The sequence below is a fragment of the Equus caballus genome, chromosome 23 (assembly GCF_041296265.1).
Source record: "Equus caballus isolate H_3958 breed thoroughbred chromosome 23, TB-T2T, whole genome shotgun sequence".
NCBI classification, from domain to species: domain Eukaryota; kingdom Metazoa; phylum Chordata; class Mammalia; order Perissodactyla; family Equidae; genus Equus; species Equus caballus.
In genome coordinates, this window is record NC_091706.1 from 58451048 (window position 1) to 58466543 (window position 15496).

Sequence of the window (15496 nt, forward strand, 5' to 3'; positions counted from 1 at the left end):
TGAACCTGCCATGGGCTGTATTGGTGGTGGTTTATGCAATGTTTACCATCTCTAAAGTTTGGCCTTGAAATATCAGCCACATTCACCTCTCTAAGAGAGGTGAGGCCAACACCCCCTGGGTGACCAAGAGTCTTGTTAGAAAACCCTGAGGGCAGTTTTAGAGAAATAAGATTCCTTCTCCATCTTCTACTCTCTGTTCCTCTTTCCTTTTGCTATTTTCTACTTGCTTTGCTCCATCACCTTTGAACTTTGCCAGAAGAAAATAGGGATCAGAAAATGTTGCAAAATGTAACACCTCAACAACTTAACCTTCTTGCAGCCAAGGCTGTTTATCTTACGGAAGTTCAGCACTGTTAAAAGAGCTCATACTCGCTTCCATAGAGTTAATACTCTCCCTTTCTTCCACCGCCCCCCCCCCCCCCCGCAAAAAAAAAGTTGAAACTCCTGGCCCATTTGCTTCTGAGCTTGGTTTATTTGAAATGATACAAAGTTTGTAGCATGGTGTTTTATTATTTTAAGAGAGTGAAGAGTCACAGTGATGTTGGATGGCTGAGTTAGAAGAGCATTAAGCCTTAGTTCAACCTTTGAGAGCCTATGATTCCAGTGCAGAGAGCACTGTTCATTTCTAATGCATATTATTTAATTTCTATATCTATAGGCATGGAAAATGCTGCAGAAAAGTGTAGTTTCTGCCTTTCATGGGTTTTTGTGTGCCTGAAATGAAATGCCTACAGTCACACTATAGAAGAATTTCACATTGGACTGTCCCAGTTAGAAGACCACTTTCTAAGTCAATTAGTCATCCTAATAACACATGATGCTTTAATATATTTTTTCTTGTGTAAAGTTATTTTGTACCTAGATTATCCACATTATTTACTTAAATTTTCTTGTGTGGTCCTTCATCTGTATTAATTCATCATCTAGCTGAAATGAATTTTCTCTTCCTCTTTCTCCTCTACCCCATCTCAGAATCATCTACCTTCAAGCAAGAATTAACACAGAGATTGTGGCTACACAAATGCAGAAAAGAGGGTGAGACGTGCCTTGTTCAGCCCTTGGGAGACTCTCTCGCTATTGTTATAACCGCATGCTACTAAACTGTTTGGATTCTAGATTCATCCAAGTGCAGGCTCCAATGCCAGAGCCAAACAGGGAAAGTCTTATGATGAAACTGAGGCAAATTCAATCCAAAAGGTATAAGAAATATTTAAAGGAACAAATTGTGGATCATGGTATATTGGTTATCCGTGGAAGGATCAGACAATAAAATGAGTTAGTATAATCCGTTTAGTCAAAACAACGCATCAACAGTTGATCTAAAGGGAAAAAAAAAAGCATTACAAGCTTTAAAGGAGTTGGGGCACGCAACTACGAGGCAGAAAGCATACCCTTGATATTTGCCATGCATTTCTCTAATAATGCCTTTGTGTGGTCTCCCTAATAACTCTACTGGGATCATGTCAGTTACTTTGGTAAATTACGGTTGTGGTCTGGCCAAATGTTTGCTATGCAGGAGGGAAAAGAAATGGCACTCCAAGTCAGCAAGACTGACTACCGGCAGGGGCAGAAGTCAGACAGTATGCTTTTATTAACAGCACCGGGTTAGAAAAAGGAGCCCAACCTACAGAAAAATAGGTAAAGACACAAACTCACATCACCCCAAAGGAGGAAATACTAATAGACATTATGAAAAATGTTAAAGGAATGCAAAATAAGATACTCCCCTCCCATCAGTATGGCAGAGATAAAAAAGAATGATAATATAGAGAGTGAGGGGGGTGTTGAGTACAGGGGAAAAAATCCTCTTGTGTATTGTGGGGAGAGGGTAAACTGGCACAAGCTTCCTAAAGGACAATGTGGCAATCTGAAATATCCTAAAATGTACATCAACTCTTTTCACCTCACTATCCCATCTCCAGAAATTTCTTCCAAGGAAATAACTGGGTAAGATTGTTCACTGAAGTCTTGTTTATAATATTCCTTTTCCCTTTGTTTTCATTTTCACCTCTCTCTATTTTCTATTTTTTTCTACAATGATTTGGGAGGGGGCATTTTTTTTTTTTTAATTATAAAATTAAAGAAACTGTACAAGCTTATCTTTCACTACAAGTACCCTGTTTTCCTTACTGGGGTGGACTGAGACAAGCACTGCCTTTCCCTTTGTTAATGATGCCTGTGGGCACTTCTTGAGCAACCCAGGTCCTTCTTGCTGGTTCTCTCCTGAGCTGCTGTTGCTAAATTTCAAAGGACGCCTTCCTTGGGGATCCATTTTCCTAATGAAACGTTTGTAAAGTGCCCTCCGGTGCTTCGAAGATTTTGCTTTTCTTCTTTTGTTGGTCCCACTGGTCATATCCAGAAATCGCTGGAGAAAGTGCTCTGTGTCCACCTTCCTGACTTAGCCACCTCCTTTCTTGCTCTTCTTTATTAAATGGAAGCTCAAAAGTTCTAAGTCGGGTAAAGGGAAAACTCTTAAAACTGTGCAGAGCCAAGTGCACAGTTTCCACTTATAATGCTTGAGTGGGTACACAGGTCACAAACGTTCAGATGGAAGCTTCCTGTCTCCCCTGGCTTGGATGAGGGATTGAAAAGTGGAGGATAAAAAGAGTGTACTAACTGAGTCTCTTTGGAAGAGGGACTGATTTTTCCCAAAGAAAAAGCTTGCAACACCGGTACAGGAAAGCTATGAGCAGGGATCGGTTCCAGCAGGTGCACAGATTCGGCCTCCAGTCATAAGTAAAGCCACTCTCCGGGCACCATCCGGGGACCTTGCCCTCTCAGGTGGCTACTTTGCTTTTGCCCTAGTTCTTTAAGAAATAATCCATCCACACTCACTAAGAATAAGCACGATGTGTAAGCATCTGATTTGGGAGGGAACGCAGAGAAATAGGGCCACCTATAATCTACCAGGCGCACCCATAGGGGACCTCGGGGCCCGTCCCAAGCCACTGGGTCGCAGGGACTTGGAAGCGGCGCCCGCGCTGTGTCCTCCGGGTCTGCTTTTTCTGAATGCTGAGAGGCGGCGTGGGATTCAAACTTGGAGCCCTACGCGAAGTCAGAACTCCACGTTCATTCTGGAGGGAGCCACCCCAGCACTAGTTCCAGGCAAAGTCTTGAGGCTTCCCAGGTTACTTCCGGCTCCATTCTCGCCTGCCCTCCGGCCCCTGGAAACAGAACCTCGGCTTTCTGCCTACCCGAAGCGCCTCGATCGGTCCCACTGCCCTGGCAGCGGCCCAGCCACAAGCCTTTAGCCAGAGACTGAAATCCGCAGGAACCCACCACAGGACACCCTGGATTGAGGCAGGACCTGGCTCTCACTCTCTCGAAAGCGGCACCCCTTCGCGGCGCGTCTGGGAGAAGATCTAAGCGCTGCGCCCTGGCCCCGGGCAGCCGAGGGGGCGGGGAGGAACAACTTTCCCTCCGCCCTCCAACCGCAAGGCCGGGCGGGGCGGCCTCGCCGGGGTCGGGCTCCGCTCCGGCCCCAGCCGGGATCCCGGGCGGGAGCGGTCTGGGGTCAGGGGGCCGGGGGCCGGGCGTGGGGGGCGGGGGCGGAGGCCGACAGGGGCTTCGTTCTCCCCCAAGCTCCGCCAGATGTTGGAAAGGCAAACAATAGCGGAGACGCGGAGAAACAAAAGGCCATTGGCCACGATCTCCATCGGCTCTGTCGCGTGGTCCCTGTGGGGAGGACGTCAGGGAGGGGGGTCAGGAAGGTGGGTGAAGGGGGATCCTGAGGAGTTTGGGGTTCTCTGGTACTTACTTGCCAGGCGCCAGGGGTCGGCCTTTTGCCCTTCCGAGAGGGGTTCAAAGGCAGGGGGGAGCGATCAAGGAAAGTTGAAGGGTTTTCCCCTTCTTCCTCGTGCAGCGAGAGGGAGGGGCTGGGATTCCAGATGTTTGACAGTTGCTGGCCCACGGGTTCAGCAGGATTTGTACGTCCTTTACATACCCCTCCCTCCACGAAGCACCAACAGTCCCGGGGACGGCCTGGCCGACCCAGCCGAGTCCCCCTCGCAGCCCCAGCCGAGCCTCCTCCTCCAAGATCAAGGCGCCCTAAACCTTGCCCCCTGCCCAGGCGCACTTCTGTAAAAGTTTCTCTGCCTGCCAACCGTCGTCCCCCTCCCGGCCCAACACGCAACCTGCAGTCATCTGCGATTCGGGATGGGTTCGGGGACAGACTTGTCCCCCGAAGGAAGACGGATTTTATTGATACGTCTTGTAAAATCAAGGCCCCGGAGCCGGGGTGGGGACTGGACTCCGTTCCTCCCCGGGAAGAGCCCGCGAGGAGGCAGCGAGAAGCCCAGCCGTGGGCAGGGGTCGGAGCGGATTCCAGCGCCGGAAGCCCGCGCCCGGGGGCGGGGAAGCGGGGTCAGCCATCTCCCGCCCCCCCGGCTGCCCCCGCCCCCCGGGGCGCCCCGCACCTCTGCCTGCCGGGGCGGCCGGGCGCGAGCAGCTGCCGGACTGCGCCACCTCCCCCGGCTCGGAGCGGGTCTCACTCACCGTGGGCTTTTCACTTCAGCCCGGGGCCCTGACGGCTCCTGGCGCCGGGTCAGCTGCGGCCGGCGCGAGGGGAGGAAGCTGAGCTCCGGGCCGGGGGCGCCACGCCGGCGGATCCGCGCCAAGGGCGCTGGGGCCAGCGCGCGCGGTCTCAGCGGGCCGGCCGGCGGGCGGGCGCGCGGGCGGACGCGGGGCTCCGGCTCCAGCCGCCGCTGCTCCAAAGTAGCCCCAGGGGCGCCCGGCGCGCGGCTCCCGAGTGGGGCCCCTGGCGGCCGCCGGCGGAATGACAGCTCCACGAGGGAGAGGAGGCAGGTCGCCTCTGGGTCATCTTCCCTCCGGAAAGAGGTGGAATGGGCAATGTGCGGGGGCTCCCAGCCTAGCGGAGAAGACAGCGACCCTCCGGCCAGGGCGGCGGGGAGATCCTGGATCAAAAAGGCTGCGTTCTGGCTCCACAACGGCCACATCCAAGGCACCTAGAGACGGGGAAATCGCTTACCTTCTCCAAGATTCTCTGACTTGCTGAAAAAAATGCCACGGACTGCCTGACAATGGGGAGCATTCATTAATCATTGGAAAATGCTTTGAGATTCTGGCGGATTTACTAGAACAAGCTGGGAGTAATGGGATGAGCGCAGACCTTACATCCCAATCCGCAGCCTGCCGCTTTCTATTTGTGTGATCTTGATCTGTAAACTCCAAGCCTCAGTATTCTCCTCTGTAAACTGGGGAGAGCAATATGTATCTTGCGGGGTGGTTATGAGGGGTGAACTAAACATAAGAAGTGGTCTTAGCTCGTAGTGGAAGTCATTAAATAAGCTTCCTGAGGAAAAGAATGTCTTCTACATCTTTTTATTCCCCGTATTGCTGCATCTTAATGCATATTGTTGAGTACAAATAACGATTACATTTTACAGTTCTTACTACACAGATTAAAGAGGTATGGAAATAAGTAGAAATTAGGATATATGGAGAAAACATCCCTCCCCCAAAAGTGGTTTCTTCAACTTCTAAATAAGAACCTCTAAAACCACATGCATCGTTTGCCATTTCAAGTCATTTCTGATGTTGAAAGAAATATTTGATAAATAGTCATGGCTTAATGATATCAACCCTGGATTAAATGATCCCATGTAATTCTGTGTCACTTGGGCAATGCAAAAATATTGAAGATTGTGAATATAAAACTCAAACATGAGGGGAAAAAAATTGACAGACAACAAACCTCAGCCACTAAGCACTTTCTGCTTGTCATCGAGTAATGCAATCTCATTTCCAAACTACTTCAAACCCCAGTCGCTGCATTTAAAGCTTCTTTTGTCCTTTTGGTCTCATGGCAATCAGAGCGCTCTTCATCATCCAGAAGAGTTAGAATGGAAGTGCCTCTTAATTACTCCAGTTTACCTTTAATCGTCCTGCTCTCTCACTCTCTAGACCCTAATTGGGAAGAGGCTGTTGGCTGCCTGAGAATTCTCATTACACTATCTTTGCTGTTCTGTCAAGAAGAGAGGAAAAATAAGGTTTCTTGGCTTAGAAGGTGAAGCGGAACATGGAGATCAAACTTCGGCCCTTGCAGACGGGGCTCATGCTCCAGGGTGCAGCTGAGTAGGGCATGGGCAGGGCAAAGAGGGCGTTCGATTCCAATCAATAAACATTAGTGGAATTGCCTCTGCCTGTCTCCCTGGGTTTCAGCCTTGCCTGTAGGGAAAAGAGATCTTCCTTCACACTTCTGCCCATGCTTGGCCACTTCCCTGGAGGAGAATGGTAAATCTGGGAGTGGGAAGGAGACTTTGGTACTTCCTGGATAACTGTCACCAGGGAGTGGGGTCAATGACCCACTGTCTGATCCAGCTTCTCCCCACCTGTGACCTGGTGGCTCGAAAAGAATGGTTCAGCCTTCAAAATCTGCTCTTTAAATTCAAACTCTCCTTGGTCCTCTTGTGTCTTTGTCTGTTCAGGCTGCTATAACAAAATACCGTAGACTAGGTGGCTTATAAACAACAGAAATGTATTTCTCACAGTTCTGGAGATGGAAAAGTCCAAGATCAAGGCGGCAGATTCAGTGTTTGGTGAGGCCAGTTTCCTCATTGACATCTTTTCCTGTGTCCTCACAGGGCAGAAGGGGGCAAGGAAGCTTTCTCCAGACTCATTTATGAAAGTACTAATCCCCTTCATAAGGGCCGTGCCCTCATGACATAACCACCTGCCAAAGGCCCTACTTCCCAATACCACCACCTTGGGGGTTAGGATTCCACATATGAATTTGGGAAGACACAAATGTTAACTCTATAGCATCCTGGGCTGCATCTCATTCTCCAATCCAGCTTTTATCGGAGCCTTGCATGGGTGTCGTGTAGCGAACCGGCTCCATCGTGAATTGAGCAAGATCCTCTTTCCTACGGGCCGTTATTCCTTATGCGATGCTTCTTTGCTTCAATGGTAAAGCAATCTGAAGGGAAAGAATGGGGGAAGGGCAGGATTCAGGCACCGAAATTCAGCCAAACTGAGCTGATCCTCTCCCTCAGACGTGCTCCCACTGCTGTCTTCCCCAACTCAGCGAATGGCCACTCTAATCATTCAGCTGCTTGAGGTTCCAAATGATGGAATCATCTTTGACTTTCCTTCTTTTCTATTCTACTTTTTTTTTTTAATTTTATTTTATTCCTTTTTCTCCCCAAAGCCCCCTGGTACCTAGTTGTATATTCTTAGTTGTGGGCCCTTCTAGCTGTGGCATGTGGGACGCCACGCCAGCATGGCTTGATGAGCGATGCCATGTCCGCACCCAGTATCCCAACCGGCGAAACCCTGGGCCACCAAAGTGGAGTACACGAACTTAACTACTCGGCCACGGGGTCGGCCCCTCTATTCTGCTTCTAATCTATCAGCAAGTCTTGTTGGTTTTACCTTCCAAAGATACCCAAAAGCAGACAGGCCTCTTCCCACCGCCTCCACAGTTACCACCCTGGTCCAAGCCACAGAGACTCTTAGCCTGGATTCCTGCAATAGCCCCCTCCCTTTTCCCCCTGCTTCCCCCTTGCCCCCCAAATGCTCTATTCTCAATACAGCAGCCAGTGTAACTCCCTTAAAATGTATGTTGCATTTTGTCACCTTGCTACTCAAAATCCTCCTTGGGCTTCCTGTCATACTCAGAGTAAAACCAACAGAAATAGGCACCCCTTTATCTCTGACCTTGTCTCCTACTACCTTCCCCATCACAAATTCTGCCCCACCCACACTGTCCTCTTTGGTTCCCAGAAATGTCAGCTAAGCTCCTACCACAGGGCCTTTGTACTTGCTGGGCCTTCTGCCAGCAACACTCTTTGCTCAAGTACTTCAAGGCTTACCACTTCACCTCCTTGCTCAAAAGTTACTACAGGCCTCCTCATTAACTCTATTTAAAATTACAATCACTCCCCCGCAACACTTCCTGTCCAAGTTCACTGCTCCAGTTTTCTCCATTGAATTTATTGTCCTCTGATACACCACATATACTGCCTGTATTCATTTTCTATATTTACTGCCTGTGTTAGTTTTCTATGACTGCTGTAACAAATTACCACAAACTTAGTGGGTTAAAACAATACGAATGTATTATCTTACAATTCTCAGGGTTAGAAGTCCAACACAAGTCTCATTGGGCTAAAATCAAGGTGTCAGCAGGGCTGCGTTCCTTTTTGACGTCTTTGGGCAGAATGAGTTTCCTTGTTTTTACCACTTTCTAGAGGCCACCCATATTCCTTGGCTCATGATCCCCTTTCTCCATCTTCAAAACCAGCCATGGCAGGTCGTGTCCTCATATTGCATCCCTCTGGCGTTCCTACCTCCCAATTCCGCTTAATAAAGGCCCTTGTGATTACACTGAGCCCATCCAGATAATCCAGGATTATCTCCCTATGTTAAGGCCAGCCAATTAACAATCTTAATTCCATCCTAATTCCCCTTTGCCATGTAATGTAACATAGTCCCAAGTTCCAGAGATAAGGATGTGGACATCTTTGGGGGCCATTATTCTGTCTACCACACTGCCTTACTTTTTCCACTAGAATATAAACTCCACGAGACAGGTATTTTTGTCTGTTTGGTTTACTGCTCTATCCCTAGACTAGCTCTATAAATATATACGTACTTACTATGGACTGAATTGTGTCCCCCTCCAAATTCCTATGTTGAAACCCTAACCCTGGATGTGACGGTATTTGGAGATGTGGCCTTTGGGAGGTAATTAGGGTTAGATGAGCTGCTGAGGGCCCTCATGATGGGGTAAGTGCTTTATAAGAAGAAAAAAGAAAAGAGATCACTCTCTCTCTGCCATGTGAGGACACAGCGAGAAGGTGGCCATCTGCAAGACAAGAAAAGATTCTTCGTGAGGAACTGAATTGGCTGGCACCATGATCTTACACTTCCCAGCCTCCACAACTGTGAGAAGTAAATGTTTGAGTAAGTGAGAAGTAAATTGTTTAAGCCATCCAGTCTACGGTATTTTGTTATAATAGCCTGAGCAGACTAACATAGCACACAATAAATATTTATGAATTAATTAATGAAGAGACCTCACTGTAAGCACTGCAAATACTTAACATCTATTAAGCACCTACAATGTGCCAGGTACTTACTAAGCACTTTACATTTTATTCTTGCAAGATCTCTATGTGGTAGGTACGGGTAAGGAAATTATAGACTAGAAAGTTGAAGTAAGTTGCCAAAGGTCATGCAGCTAGTACATCACGGAGGAAGATTTTAAACTTGACAGTGTGACTTAAACCCATGGTTATAACCCTCTCACTCCCCTGCCCACTATCCTGTGCCAATGGGCAACCCTGGATCTTACCCTCAAGATGCTTACAATCTAAGAGGAATGACCAGAGAAACCCAAATGGCAATAACACAGAGAAGACTATGGGAGGTGGTATAGAGGAGGCCAACTCATTCCTGTGGAGCATACAGACAGGAAGGATGCATTCTGGGTGGAGTTGATTGTAGGGAGCTTCAGGGAGGATGTGGCGTTTGAGCTGGGTTTAAAAATGGCAGACATACTTGGAGTTCAATAGAAAGGTTGTTTCAGATAGAGAGACCCACAGGAATAAAGACACAGGAAGGCAGAAGAATGCTTCATGCATTCTGGAAACCAAGATCAATCTAGTTGGTATGGGAACTAGGCATGCAATTAGATGATAAGGGATGTGATCCTAAATGCTAGGCTAGAGATCAAAGAAATTTAATGATTCTTGTTAACAGTTATTAATGGAGAAAAGTTATCTTAAGGAACTGCCAAAGCAGTGTTTGAGGCTATAACTCAAAAGCTATAAGCAGAAGAGAAAAATGAACTTCTGGAGCTACTGGATAATATGTTTTCAGAGGCTGCTTACTCTGTTTGCCACATTAGGCAACCATGGACTCCTAATTCTGGGTCCAGAGCACAGCCTCATCTATCTTAGACTCAAAAGGTTCTAAAAGAGAGCAAAAATGGATAATGAGAGCAACAGGGCCATTCCTGACCTTTGGACAAGTAGGGTTTTCGCCATTTCCATTTCAGAGATAAAGTAACTAAGGCTGGAAGGATTAAGTGACTTGCCAAAGATGACACAACCAGTAAGATTGGACACCGATCCCAGGTCTCCTGACCATTTGTGTTCTGCATATCCTGATACATCCGTGGAAAAGGCCACAAGGGTGCATTTTCCAAGATGAAGTTGTCAGCGTTTAGGCTGTTTCAGATAATCCTCCCCAAGTTCCTGTGGAATAAGTCTGAGGACTTTGGATGGGGGCACTCATGAATCTCCCTTCCAAGCTCTTCTAGAGAAAAGAGAGAAGCCAGGATCACCTGAAGGATGCATTTTAGGGAGACAAGGTGACGTGGTAAGTAGGAGAATGAGCTTCAGAGTCTGAAAGACCTATATTAGCAGGTTCTAAGCTCTCTGAGACTCAGTTACTTCATTTTATAAATGGGGATAATAACAGAGGTAGTTGTGTGGATTCAATGAAGGGATGCGTGAAACATCCTCAGTCACATGGTAAGTACTCAAGAAACACCACTTCCTTTTCTTTCCAGCATGTAGTTCTCACACCACCCTCACGAAGACCCTCCCCTGTGAGGGTAAGAGACCCCAGCACCCAGCATGTATTATATTCCACTCTACATCTAGAGCCCTCGCTGTCCCTTGGGACGTCAACTCCTGGAATTGGGAACAAAGAGAGCATATTTCTGGGTAGTTTGATATAGATGAATGATATTCACATTTCTTGCCCAAGTCAGTACTAATTACTTTCCATCATTTCCAGTTCACGCTTTATACATTTTCTGTAAGAGGAAATTCATGCTGGTCTTTAATGGTGTATGAGAAAAATCCCAGAAAGATTCTGTTGCCAAGCCACCTCATTACAGCTTCCTCTCAGAGGGTACCAAAAGCGCAAAGGGATATCAGAAAAATGTCACTATAGCAACATCATAACAGGCAGATTGCAGTAGAGTAAAAGTGGAGAAAGGATGTTTGCATCATCATTGACAAACATAGATGCACAATCATATTGCTCTAGAGAGTAGTGCTCATGGTTCAAGGGCTACTCAAGTTAGATTTGCGAGAGGGTATCCCTATTTATTTTGGTGGTCCAATTAGCCAGTGTAATTGTGTGCTAACTGTAATTGTTACAGGCAGCTTACTAACAAACAGCAGACATTATCAGAGTCCTTCCTTTCATCCAAAGCCATGAAAGTTACCACATCTAAGTGTCTACTTAACAAATCTTCAACGGTAAGACATACTTCCCCTTACCTACTCTGATTTTGCTTTCAAAACCCCGACTATTCGGAAGACTGGAGAGATTGTCTCAGAGCTTTATGGGGCATCTCTGGGTCCTAGAAATAAACATGCATGGCTACCCCTAAGCACTGAAATAATGGCAATTCAACCAAAAGAGATAGATAGATAGATAGATAGATAGATAGATAGATAGATAGATAGATTTATATATATCTTTTATATATATCTAGCACATATATATATGTAAAACTTTTTGAGCAATTTCAAACCATGACAAGAATCCATCTGTTCTTAAAGCTTGTTTTCTGCTAGCGTAATTCTTACCATTTATAATGACACTAGATATCTGTAGTCGTTTCCTCTGAAATCCACATGACATCAATCCCGTTTTATATAAGTGGAACTGAGACAGAGAAAGGTCACAGAGCTGAGGGCTGGAAAGAACCTATCACAACCTTGAAGTTGTATCAGGGCATCTGAACGAGTTGGTGTGGTTGGGAATCACAGTGGACAATTACCTGCCTTCAGTTCCACAGGAATCGAGTGAATGTTGATTCCCAAGTTATTTTTTTAAGTTAATTTTATTGAAATGAGACTGATCTTTCCTCCTGCTCTTAGGATCTGTTGTATTTTTCACAATGACCCAATGTGCCTTCAACTCTCCCTACCAGACTGTGTTTTTTAGTTTTCATTTTTGTCTAAAATCATTTGAATCTTTAATAAGTGACTCTTCTCTGGAGATAAGCATGATGTTTTCGCACTGGCCTGACACGAGCCAGCTGTGGTACACTTGTGGTCTGCCTCAGTACTTTGAACAATGGAGAGGAACTGTCTCACCACAAAACAGGTCAGCTTAGTGATGATCCAAGGAGCGTTACCTGCCAGGAGAACCAGGGTCTACGGCAGTCTCCTCTGAAGACACCAGAGCTTGGATCCCCAAAATCAATGTAAGAGTGAGACTTCAGCACCTTTCTCAAATGGGAAAATCAGACACTGTGTGCTCAGTGGGTTTGGGAAGTTGTGCTCTCAAAGTAATTCATACCGAAGGGGATAGGAAGACAGAGGAGAGGCTAGTGTGTCATGGACGTTTCCAACTTGATCGCAGCCCCCTCTCTCCTCCAAATAGGAAAATAAAGATGAGGATCTCAAATGAACTTTCTCTTGAAAGGGGGGGAAAACACAACTTTACCACCTTTGTAATCAATGCCCACTACATGGCCAGTAAGTCAGTCATTAACCCCCAACTGCCTAGAATGGCAAACCAAGAAAAGTTTTCTGTACCTCCTCAGCTCTCCTTGGATATCTGTGGAAAGAAATGAAAGAAATAAACTTTTCTACTCTCAGACTGAAGGCGGCTGTTGAACTGAGTGCCTCTCCAAACCGCCCCCTGCTCTCCTGACATAAAAAATAAACAGGATTTTCCCTTTCGCATCATGATTAAGGCAAGACACTAAAGTGAGAATATCACTCGTCCTGACCCACTTCAGCCTCCAGCTATTTTACCTACTCAGGACCTTATTTCCTCAGGATTCTAATTAGATTTGATACACTGCTCAATATTAATTTCTTCCTAAGAAGCTACTTCACCATTTGGAAAGCCCCTTGGGTTGAAAAACTATTGAATTTCTAAATGGCCTCAGGCCAGTCTCAAACGTGGTAGTATTTCATGTCCAGTGACATGAAAGAGACTTGCCTTGAGTATTGAACAGCCTGATGCTGCTTTTCTGAGGAAAAACATCTCTGAAAGGTTTTTAGAAAAGTTTCAGTTAAAATCTTTCCCAAGTTTTATTGCCTAACGCTCAACAGTCTCTGTAGAGATGGGTGGATAATTTCCTTCCTTCCTTTCACTTATTCTTTCCTTCTTCCCTCCCATCCCCCCCTCTTCCCTTTCTCCTTTCTTTCTTTCCCTTCCTTCCTTTGTTACTTTGTCCCAAAGAGGATTTATGGCAGCTAGTAACTCATCGAGATTTCTATCCAATGTCTCAGGAGAACAATTCTCCTGTTACACAAAATCAAAGTACACTTTCCTTTCCGTTCCTTGTCTTTTTGCCTTCCTGTGTTCTTTTCCGTTTTTCTCAGAAGATGCTAACCCAGGTTTTCATTTGAAGTTGTTCCTCCTTGTGCTCAAATTGTGGGCAGAATCAGCACCAGAAACCAAAAGGAAGGCACAGTGAAGAGCTGGAAGAACCTTCCAGACCATTTGTGTCAGCATCTAGTACAGCTCCAGGGCATTCACAGGAGATGGAGGGCAGGGAACTCACACTTGTCAAGTGCCTATTATGTGTTAGGAGTTGTGTGGGGCATTTTCACATGAATTAGCTCATCTAGTCCTCACGATGACTTTGGGTGGTAGGGATGATGACCCCCATTTTAGAGACTGGCGAACTTCCTAGAGTTCACACAGGTCTTTAGTGCTCTCAGTCCCAACTTGTACCGCCTTGCATCTGTCAGCCAGACAAGGGCTGAGATTAGTGTTTAGGGATAGCGTTTGGTGTGGTAGCCATCCTTGGTGCTCCTGCTCACATCTTTGGGCACATCTCTGATTCCAGTACATTTATGGTGGCTGATTTCCCAGGTCTCAAGCATACACCAGGCATCACTTAACTGTCTGCCTCAAGGCTGTTTCCACAGCTGCAGGATCCTGTTCAGCCTAGGAGCGAGCTCGTGTCTGTGATGTCTTGTGCTGCAGGGAGGGAGAAAGGGCTAGTTAAAGCTTCTAGGGCCAACCAATGGGGAATGAGAGCCAGGGAATAAATTCTCCATCCTCTCATCCTTGAAGTGGATGATTATGGGATGCGTTCTTTACATGTCTTAGAAATTCAAGCCTGCAGTGGCCAGTTGACAGTTTGTTCTTTTACTGGCTTTTCCTTCTTCTTGTTCCTGTCAGTCTCCTCCCTCCTGCATCCTGGAATCACCTGCCTAATAAACTTAACTGCACTCAAGTCCTTGTCTCAGGCTCTGATTTGGGGGGAATACAAACCAAGATCCTTGGGTTCCTGGTAGACTGGAAATGAAGACCATCTTATGTGCTGACTAGTAGGGGAGAAGGTTATAGTTGTGAGGCCTATAAGAAAATAAGCTCAGATTAAACCAGAGACCCTGAAGCTGAAAAAACAATTTCAAGCCAGCAACTCTAAGAAATTTTCCCTTAAGTAGAACTCTCTTTGAGAAAATATACTCAAAGTGTTCATGAAACATGCCTGGAAGGAAATATGTCAAACATTAACTGTTTTTCTCTTCTGAGAAAAGTGATCTTTCTCACTTCTCTTTATCCATCAGTCTTGACTGCCCCGCCAGGGTATCTCAATTCCTATCACTGGAGATAATGACCTTTTTTTCCCTGTTCCTCAAACTAGGTAAAAGACACTTAGCCATCATTCTCCACCTGGAAAGCAGCATAGCATGTTAGTTAAGAATAGTGTGGGCAAGCGAGGCAGGTCAAGTTCTAGTCAGCTGGGTGAGTTGGTCTATCAGTAAGGTTTTGCTACAGAAACAAACAACCCCTCAAATTCAGTGGCTTAAAACAGCAAAGGTTAATGTCTTGCTCATGCCACATGTTCATCTTGGGTTGATGGGGATGGATAAGGGGGGGCTCTTCCTGTGGCTCCCACTGCAGGACCTAGACTATGCAGCAACCACTTTCCAGTCTGTTAATGGTCACTGTGGCAGAGTGAAAAAGAGGCAAAGCTCATACTGGCTCTCTAACCTTTCATCTGAAAGCACACATGTCACTTGCTCAGATTTTCATTGGCTAAAGAGTCATGTGGCCATGCCTGAGTTCCACTGAAAGGGAAAGTACAATCCAACTTCTAGGTGAGAAAAGAGAGAGAGAAAAAAACAGAATATTTGTGAGAAATGTCTATCACATTTGGACAATCATTAACCTAAGTTTCTGTGTCCTCATCGTGTAACCCAGGCATACTCCCTTTGAGGTTGTCGTGAGGGTTAAATGAGAAATTGCTCAGTAGGCACCTGGCACATAGCCATCACTCAATAAATGGTGCTTATTTGCCCATGATCTTTGAATACCTGAAATATAGTGTTAATGTTTGCCCCAATACTTCCCACAACTCTGGGATGAATAATAACATGTTCTTTAGTCCTTTTCCAAAATTGCATTTTCTAGTGTTTAAAAATGATTCCTGTGCCCTTTCTCTGAGTTTTGCCAACTTCTGTCCATTCTAAGCTATGGCTTCTAGCACAGTGTTTCCCACAGAGAAAGGACTTGACTACTCCTAAGGAATGAGAAA

The 15496-nt window shown here is 46.2% G+C and overlaps 1 protein-coding gene across 2 annotated transcripts in view; it reads right to left on the reverse strand.

Moving 5' to 3' along the window:
* MOB3B (MOB kinase activator 3B) overlaps positions 1 to 4715 on the reverse strand; it is a 184960-nt gene extending 180245 nt beyond the window's left edge. The window contains exon 1 of one of the 2 annotated variants that reach the window (XM_023627450.2): positions 4495 to 4715. The gene's annotated coding sequence lies outside the window, so the exon portion shown is untranslated. Of the gene's footprint in view, positions 1 to 3757; positions 4094 to 4494 lie in introns of those variants that run through there. The other variant, XM_070248933.1, reaches the window with a different exon arrangement.
* Positions 4716 to 15496: the final 10781 nt, after the last annotated feature.